The 9,971-nt window shown below is 41.8% G+C and overlaps 1 long non-coding RNA gene and 1 other non-coding gene across 3 annotated transcripts in view; both read right to left on the bottom strand.

The window, feature by feature from the left end:
* Positions 1 to 6,088, bottom strand: part of LOC123456689 — a 32,483-nt gene extending 26,395 nt beyond the window's left edge. For both annotated transcript variants that reach the window (XR_006634623.1, XR_006634622.1), the window contains exon 1: positions 5,956 to 6,088. This is a non-coding gene — a long non-coding RNA (uncharacterized LOC123456689). The remainder of the gene's footprint in view (positions 1 to 5,955) is intronic.
* Positions 5,410 to 5,533, bottom strand: LOC123456978. The gene has a single exon (XR_006634833.1). It is a non-coding gene; the product is annotated as a small nucleolar RNA SNORA40 (small nucleolar RNA).
* Positions 6,089 to 9,971: the final 3,883 nt, after the last annotated feature.

Below are 9,971 nucleotides of genomic sequence, written 5' to 3'. Positions count from 1 at the left end.
ATGAAAATGAAGATAAATAAACTAAAGTTGTGGAGATGGAGGAGCATGTAGGAGGAAATTAGTGTAAGTAAAGAATAGGCTGGAGAGATGGCTCAGTGGATAAGAGCACTTGCCAGGCAAGCATGAGGTCCTGAGTTCAACCCTTAGTGTCCATGTAAAAAGCCTTCCCCTAGCTTCCATACACATGAGTGCACACAGCATGCACATTAGCACACATGTTCATACACCACACCATACATGCCACACACAATAAAACTTCAGTCTGAGATGCAAGGTGGCACAGGCATCTGGAGTTCATTTGAAGTGGCAAGAGGCCTTGGCATCTTACCTCCTCCCCACAGACATAAATAAAAAAAATTAAAAAGTTAACAGGCCCATTCTTGGATAGGTGGAAGGATTCTTTGATGTTTCTAGAGTTCTAAGTGATTAAATACTCACATAGCCTTGTGTGTGTGTGTGTATGGTGACTCACGTACCAGAGTACATGTGTGGAGGTCAGAGGACAACCTCAGGTGTTGGTCCTTGCCTTCTACCTTATTTGAGGCAGTCTCCTGTTTGCTACTGTGTATACCAGGCTAGCTGGCTCCCAAGCTTCTGGAGATTCTCTTGTGTCATTCTCCCTCCTGACTGTAAGAGTCTGGGATTACAGACATTTGTGATATCAGCTTTTCGTGGGTTTTGGGGTTCTGAACACAGGTCCTCATGTTTGTGTGGCAAGTGCTTTATCCACTAAGCCATTTCTCCAGCCTGAGGAGAAGCAAATTCTCCCTGAACCTGGAAGACCACCAATTTGGCTGCACAAGTTAGCCAACAGACACTGGGGAATATGTTGACATGGATCTATATAGTACTATAAAGTGTGTTGTATTTGGATGGGGTATGCATATATACGTGTGTGGGCATATGTGTGTGCAAATGTGTATATGCACTTGTGAGTGGAGGTCAAAGGTAGATGTTGAATGTCTTCAGTTGTTCTCCACTTTATTTTCGAGACAGTTACTGAATCTGGAGCTCACTGGTTCTGCTACGCAAGCTAGCTAGCCAGTCCCAGAGAGCCTCCTGTCTCAATCTTCCTGGCATCAGGATCACAGGCACATGGGCCCAGGGATCCAAAATCACAGCAAGTGCTTTATCCACTGAGCTATCTCCCCAGTACCCAAGCATATTCTCACAGAAAAGTTTGGATTATGAGTAGTGTGGCTCATGCCTATAATGCCAGTATTGGAAGGCTGAGGTACAAAGACTGCTGTGAGCTCCAAGCCCCCCTTCACTTAAAAAAAAAAAAAAAAAAGAGAAAAGAAAAGAAAAAAGAAAAAAAGAAAGAAATATCCGTAATGATAATATGCTCAGTTAAAATAGGACCTTCAGTTCTGGCCAGTGGGTCAGGGGAAAGGGATGTTTTACCTGAAATCTATTCCCTTGGTGCTAAAGTTAGAAGCTAATGACAAAAGCAACAGTGTTATCTACAAGCCAGTTAAGAAATAATAGAGGGCTGGAGAGATGGCTTGTCAGTTAAGTGCTTGTCTGGGAAGCCTAAAGACCCTGGTTCAAGGCTCAGTTCCCCAGGACCCACGTTAGTTAGATGCACAAGGGGGCGCACGTGTCTGCAGTTCGTTTGCAGTGGCTGGAAGCCCTGGCATGCCCATTCTCTTTTTTTTTTTCTCTCTCTCTCTCTGCCTCTTTCTCTCTCTGTCGCTCTCACATAAATAAATAAAAATTTTAAAAGAAAAAAGAAATAATATACAGGTACTGCAAACAAGTCGGAGTCAAGTCTAAGCATTTCTTTCTTTCTTTCTTGGTTTTTTTTTTTTTTTTTGGTTAAATCTTTAACATCTTTGGGAAATCAGAACTGGCCCAGCATATGCACTCCAGTGGCAAATCTACATAAAACTAGTGAAGAGACTTCATGGTAGCATGAGAATAGCTTCAGGAGAAATAGGATGTATCTGTTTATCATATTCACTCTCTCCATTTGATTTTCAGGGTGAATGTTATTCAGTGTGAGAATAATTTGAGTACTTAGTGTGTTGGTAGAATTAGAGAAAATGGGTTATTTCATTAGGTACCTAATATCTGTGAAAATGGAAAGTCAGAAGTGGCAAACATTGTCAAGCACTAGAGACTCTGCTAGGATATCCAGTTAAAAAGAATCAAATCTGGGGCTGCAGAGGTGGCATAGTGGTTAAGGCGCTTGCATGTGAAGCCTAAAGACCCATGTTTGACTCTCTTATGTCCCACACCAGACACAAAAAGGTGAGGCAACTGCAAGGTCACACGTGCCCACTAGGTGGCGAAAGCTTCTTGCGTTTAATTATCTTTCTGTTTCTGTCTCTCAAAGAAAAGAACAAAAAAAAAGAATCAAATTTGAACCTTGCTGTTAGAGAACTTGTATTTTAACCATGGCTAACTCATAGACTGAGTTTTTGTTATTTGCTATGAGCACTGACCATTTTATATGTGGATTTATACATAAAATTATGCTTTTGTAAATATGTCAATTGTAAGGTTTCATATGCTTACTATTTTATTATTTATTTTAAATCCAGGTCTTACTCTATAAGCCAGGCTGACCTCGAACTCACAGCAATCCTCCTGCTTCAGCCTCTTGAGTAATGAGATTACAGGTATGAGCTACCATACCAAATATGTGGGCTATTTTAAAGTAGACAGTCTATGGAGTTTCAACAGATGACCCTACTTACATTGCACTGTTCATCAGACCTTTTGGGATTAATTTCTTTTTTTTTTTTTTTTTTAAGTTAAGCAAGATTTGTTTTAGGAGAGAAAGTAAAGCAGAAAGCTCCCAAATTGGGAGGAGTCCTAAATGGTAATCCCAATTCTATTCAGTCAGAAAGAGGTGGCCCTAATTTAATAGGACTAGTGTTCTTAAAGAGGAATAGGACATCAAACTTCTATTTGTGCTAAGGGCAAAGATTACTGTGAAGGTTCAGCAAGAAGGCAGCCATTTTCCAGTCAGGAAAGTAGGAATAAAGATATGACCAGAAACTAAGCCTGATGGCACCTCCATTTTAGACTTCTAGACGTCTAGCCTCCAGATCTAGGAAAAAGTAACTGACTGTTGTTTAGTCAGTCTGGTTGTTTGTTACAGCAATATAAGCAGAAGTTGTAAAAGACAGGTTGCATGCATTATGTATTAGCCTATCCTATTATTTTCTAGCTGTATGTCTAATTTCTTGTGAAAAGATACAAATACAAAGCTCTAGAATCACAAGGCCATTATATATATACTGCTGCTGTAATAAATAGCCACAAACTTGGGGATTAAAGCAGATCTATGAAATCATCAGACTCCCTCTTTCATGTCTAAGGACCCAGGGATCACTATATAATATAGGAGAACCTTCCCATCTTTTCTGTTTTAATTTTTTAAATTTTATTTATTTATTTGAGAGAGCGAGAAAGAGGCAGACACACACACAGGGAATGTATGCTCCAGGGCCTCCAGACACTTCAAATGAACTCCAGACACATACATGCATCTGGCTTATGTGGGTTCTGGGGAATTGAATTGAGGTCCTTTGGCTTTGCAAGCAAATGCCTTAACTGCTAAGCCCTCTCTCTCTCCAGCCCAAATCTTCCTATCTTAAAGGCAACAATATTAATATAGTCTACTCATAGATCTGTTTGCCTATTAATATGGGTAGAAATTTGTATAGGCCTTACAAAACTGATAATTTCCAAATCCTTCCTTGCTTCCAAATTTAAGGATTTGCTTTTTTTTTAAAGAGAGAGAGAGAAAGAGAGGCAGAGAGAGGGAGGGAATGGGTCTACAGTCACTGCAGACAAACACCAGATGCATGCGCCCCTTGTGCATCAGGCTTACAGGGGTTCTGGACAGTCTAACTGGGATCCTTTGGCTTTGCAAGCAAACCGTTTAGCCATCTCTCCACATTTAAAACTAGCCGGGCCTTTAATCCCAGCACTTGGGAGGCAGAGGTAGGGGTTCATCGTGACTTTGAGGCCACCGAGACTACATAGTGAATTCCAGGTCAGCCTGAGCTACCTCAAAAAACAAAAACAAAAAAATTTAAAACTGAAATTTTATTTTCCTTTTTTTCTAAACTGGACTTATTCTTGAGTTAGCTCTAAGACTGGTGACCTTTGGCTGATCTGGGCACACTAAATATAATAGGGCAAGGTATGTGGTGTGCCTATGGTATTATGAACTATGAATCTGCAGATATAGACTACTTCTTGAGCTCCTCCCCCAACATACACAGGGTAGTAAAGAGTTGATGCCACTGGATTTAAAATGTACTTGAATTACCTGTGAATTTTAATTATACCAGACATGTGCTTTTCATATGCCCCAGACATAAACAGAATATGGAGCCAAAATTCTAGGTCTCAACTTCAAGGGCCTTTCTTAGTCAACTGAATATTAGTTACAAGACATTCTCAAGTTATTTCACTGATTTTTGTCAGATTTAGCTAATCTGTGCTTTAGCTTGGTTAAGTTATTCAACCAAGAGTTAACATCTACTCTCATTCCTCATCTTTTAATTCTGTGTTAGTGGCATGCAATTAGACTATCCCAATAGGTTAGGCGTAAAAAAAAAATGCACATTGTTTTCTAGTACAACTACCAAATTCTTGGTAGAAAACAGACTACATTCACGATCTAAGAGGAACAAGGTTGATATACATAAAAAAGAAACTATTTGCTGGGCATGGTGTCACATGCCTTTAATTCCAGCACTCAGAGGATAGCAGTGAATAATACAGCCTGGGCTAGAGTGAAACCTCATCTTGAAAAAAAAACAAACAAACAGGGAAACGGATGAATCTGTAAAGTATTATACTTAGTGAGATAACTCAGGCCCAGAAAGCCAGTGGCTGGAGGCCCTGGCGCACCCATTCTCTCTCTATCTCTTTCCCTCTTTCTGTCGCTCTCAAATAAATAAATAAAATAATAAATAAATAAAAATATTAAAAATATCAACTCTAAGCCGGGCGTAATGGCACACGCCTTTAATTCCAGGAGGATTGCCATGAGTTCCAGGCCACCCTGGGAGTACATAGGGCATTCCAGGTCAGCCTGAGTTAGAGCGGGACTCTACTTCAGAAAACAAAACAAAACAAGAAAATCAACCCTATTCTTATAACCAACCTTATTGATTGCATTATTTTGAGATGTCTGTAACATATTCCTTTTTTTAAAGACATTTTTTGGTTTATTTTTATTTATTTATTTGAGAGCGACAGGCGGAGAGAAAGAGGCAGAGAGAGAAAAAGGCAGAGAGAGAGAGAGAATGGGTGAGGCAGGGTCTCCGGCCACTGCAAACAACTCCAGACGCATGTGCCCCCTTGTGCGTCTGGTGAAAATGGGTCCTGGGGTCCTCAGACTTCACAGGCAAACGTTTAACCGCTAAGCCATCTCTCCAGCCCCATATTACTTCTTATATGCATCAAAGCTCATATTTAACAATAAGCTCTGAGTTGCAAAAGAAGATTTATTTTTGCACCTGTCTTTAAGTCTTTGTCCATCAGTTCAAAGACAAGGACACGTGCTACGAAAAAAAAAAAAAAACTTTTATACATAAAACCTTTATAAGTAAGAAAGACACGTGGTTAAGAGACAATATGGCTGATCCGGACTTCACCAAATTTAAATGCTATTCCTCCGAATATATCATTAAAAATATAAACACGGCACAGGCAGTGTGTGGGTACCACCAGAGACGGAGAGCAGGAATCCGGGCACTGCCACGCGAGTCCCCAGACCTCGCTCCATCAGGCGCTTATGGCAGCCGCCTTTCCCCAGAGCCGTGAGTTCAGACCGCTCAGCGCGCAGCAAGAACCGGGAACTCCAGCGCCCAAACCCTACCACCGAGAGCGCGAGCACAGGTGCCTCCGCAAGCGTGAAACATGGAGAGCCGTCCGCGGAGAGAACGTGGGGTCCACGAGCTAAGGGTGTGGGGGGATCACGAGTACCTGAGAGCGCTCGGAAGGCTGCGAGTGTGGTTCCAGGGTTCCAGCGAGCAGTCTGGCAGCCACGAGGTGCACCATGATCTCAGGCACCCGGGAGAATGCGATTGGAGAATGTCACCCCGGAGAATGCGATTGGAAATGCGATCTGAGAATGTGATCGGAGAATTCAATTAGAGAATGCGATCGGAGAATGCGATGGGAGAATGTGATTGGAGAATGTGATTGGAGAATGCAATTAGAAAATGCGATCGGAGAATGCGATTAGAGAATGTGATTGGCACTGCCAGGGAGCACCACCGGTGTCCTGTGTGGAGTGTGGAGAGTACCTCTGGCGCAGAGGAGCGCTAGAGCCACGCGACTCTACCACCACTTGTTTTCAGATGGCTGCTTACCCAGCAGATCTGGTAAGGGGCCGATCTCTCCTGCCACCTCTGGTAATGAGAGGGGAGCAAGGGCTGACAGCACGCGGAAGCGGCTACTAATTAACAGAGAAGGTGCTGGAGATAATCAGAGACTTGACGGGCTAGGGAAAACGGAACATTTCTGGATCCCTAGAACAGTACCAGTGTACCCTGAATAACGGTAAATTTTCAGTAGGCAAAATTTTGCTAGTATAGGATATGAATTTTGGATAAATGGAAAATTATGAAGAAAATTTACAATGGGAGAGGCATTGTACATAAAAAATGCCTAGGCCTTTATAATAGCTGGGAAATGGAACCAGCCTAGATGTCCCTTAACTGATGAGTGGATAATGAGGATGTGGCACATTTATACAATGGAGTTCTACTCAGCGGTAAAGAAAAATGAAGTTATGAAATTTGCAGAAAAATGGATGGACCTGGAAAGGATTATACTAAATGAGGTAACCCAGGCCCAGAAAGCCAAGTGCCACATGTTCTCCCTCATATGTGGATCCTAGCTCTCTATATATTATTTATTTATTTATTTATTTATTTATTTATTTATTTATTTATTTATTTATTTGAGAGAAAGAGGCAGACAGAGGGAGGGGGAGAGAATGGGTGCTCCAGGGCCTCTAGCCCCTGCAAACAAACTCCAGATGCATGCACCCCCTTGTGCATTTGGCGTACATGGGTCTTGAAAAGTCGAACCAGGATCCTTTGGCTTTGCAGGCAAACGCCTTAACCGCTAAGCCATCTCTCCAGCCCTTCTTTTACATATTAAAGAAATCATTGGTACTGGAGAGATGACTCAGCGGTTACGACGCTTGCCTGCAAAGCTTAAGGACCTGGATCTGACTCTCCAGCACCCAAGTAACCATGTGCACAAAATGGTGCATACATCTGGAGTTCATTTGCAGTGGCTAAAGGTCCTTGCAGGATCATTCTTTCTACTAACTAACTAGCTCTCTCTATATATATACATCTCATAAATAAAGAAAAAAACTTTTCTGGAAAGGATTATACTAAATGAGGTAACCCAGGCCCAGAAAGCCAAGCGCCACATGTTCTCCCTCGTATGTGGATCCTAGCTTCAGATGATTGGGCTTCTGCGTGAGAAGGAAAATACTTACTAGCAGAGGCCAGTAACTTAAAGAGGAGATATAAAGGGAAGAGAAAGGAAGGGCGGAGGGTACTTAATAGGTTGATATTTTATGTATGTAAGTACAATGATTGAGATGGGGAAGTAATATGATGGAAAATGGAATTTCAAAGGGGAAAGTGCAGGGGGGGAGGTATTACCATGGGATATTTTTTATAATTATGGAAAATGTTAATAAAAATTGTGAAAATAAAAAAATAAATAAATAAAAGAAAAAAAACTATAAGGTAAGTATTGGGGGCTGAGGAGATAGTTGGATCAGCAATTAAAGGCTTTTGCTTGCAAAACTTGCCCTTGAGTTCACTTCCTTATCTGCCACATACAAAGCAGGGAAAACAAAAAAAGGGCACAAGTGTTTGGTTTGCAGTCCCCAAAGACACCAGGGTGCACAAATAAAGGTACAACAAAGGGCTGGGCATGGTGGTGCACGCCTTTAATCCCAGCACTCAGGAGGCAGAGGCAGGAGGATCACCATGAGTTCAAGGCCACCCTGAGACTCCATAGTGAATTGTAGGTCAGCATGGGCTAGAGTGAGACCCTACCTCGAAAAAAAAAAAAAAAAAACCAACAACAAAAATAAGCCTTAAAGGATGTAGACATCAACAAGTTGGTGGAGTAGGAAGTTCAATAGTTTTTGTCACTCAGGATTAAAAAACAACCATAACAAAAATCTAATTAATTCTACAGGAAACTGAGAAATCAGCTCAAAACTATTATCTTTGAACAAATGCTCCATGAAAATGAAAGCATAAACTGAGGTCCGAACAACGCCTGTAGTTTGGACTGTTATTTGCCTCACAAGTAAAATGGAAGATTTGTTTCTCTGCAAAGTTATCCTTACCTTGGAAAAATCCTCCTTCATCATTGATTGTGACGTTCTTAAGAATAGGATCGAAATTGAGGGAGGCTTTACAAGTCCAGGATTTCAGCTGAGGTCAACAGAGATGACAGTAATTATAACCAGAAAGCGTAGCGTTAGTGTACAGTTGCCTCTGGGACTCTTGGTTGTGCATTCAGATTTCACAGTGATCAAGAAAGTGGATTCTCCTTAATGATAATAAGAAAAGCATAGCATAAAATAAAATAGCGGGAAATGTGTGAAATTTTTACTGGCCCTTGCCTCATCTCTGGTTCATTGCAGCGCAATTGGGGGAAGCAGTTGCCTGACTCCCAGTAGCATTTGGGGAAGCAGAAAGATCTGGGCAGGTCAAATATGTTATATTCTAACTTGTCTGTGTTCTACCTGAAGGGACAGTCTCCATGATACCTAAACCAGAGCTCAGATGGATCCCAAACAGTTGAGACCTAAGGCTGCAGGAAGGCTCTGCAAGCAGTGGACATGACTCTGGAAAATCTTTCATTGCAGACATGTGGTTAGTTTCCAGGCAAGAGATCACTGATTAGGAATACAGTAGAACAGGTAAGGCCCTGAGAAGAAACAGACGCAATCTGGAGGGAAATTGAGACATTTAAAAGGAGCTGTGTGGGCTGGAGAGATGGCTTAGCGGTTAAGCGCTTGCCTGTGAAGCCTAAGGACCCTGGTTCGAGGCTCGGTTCCCCAGGTCCCACGTTAGCCAGATGCACAAGGGGGCGCACGCGTCTGGAGTTCGTTTGCAGAGGCTGGAAGCCCTGGCGAGCCCATTCTCTCTCTCTCCCTCTATCTGTCTTTCTCTCTGTGTCTGTCGCTCTCAAATAAATAAATAAAAAATTTTTAAAAAGGTAAAAAAAATAAATAAAAGCAGCTGTGTATACACTTAACTGCTTTCAAAACTTCCAAGACTACAGGGACCAAAAATGTGGAGAGATGGATTTGAAAAGCAGCAACTCGTATTGCTAATATAGCTTAATGGCACCAGAGGGGGAAATATGGACCTGGCCCTCAAATAATTGTTATGTGTTTTGATTGTTTGCTGGCTCCCTGAAGATCAGCTCAAGTGATTATGATCTGTTCACTGACTGCGTACAACTTTCCCAGGTTGAAATCATTTAGTAATAAATACAGTGTTACCTGGGGAATGGGAACACGGTCTGGGTAGGCACTAGACAGAGAAGCCTGGGTGGAAAGGCTGGCAAAGGAGATGCTTTGGGAATGGGGAGGGGGAGAGCTTTGAGAACTTGTTCCCACATATTCTGTGGAAGTTACTGGTCATATGTGCCTATTATTCAAGTCATATTCAGAGAATACTGCTGAAGTCCTTAAGCTATTGTCATATTCAGCACAGGCAGCAAGTGAAGCATAAGACACAACTAAAAATTGCCTGGCTGAATGTTAAAGGTGTGCCCTAACATACACACAGAGTCCATCTACAAATCCTGGGAGAGAGTTTATTCTTTGTTCCAGATCTTTGACGAACTGAAACAGATTCCCATGGCCACACAAAAGAAATAATACATATTTGATATAAAATTTAGTACCCCACAGCCAATACACAGAAACAAACATCAATTAAAAC

This window comes from Jaculus jaculus, chromosome X (assembly GCF_020740685.1).
Source record: "Jaculus jaculus isolate mJacJac1 chromosome X, mJacJac1.mat.Y.cur, whole genome shotgun sequence".
Classification (NCBI taxonomy): Eukaryota; Metazoa; Chordata; class Mammalia; order Rodentia; family Dipodidae; genus Jaculus; species Jaculus jaculus.
The sequence above is the reverse complement of the archived record's forward strand: the minus strand, read 5'-3'. Positions and strand labels throughout refer to the sequence as shown.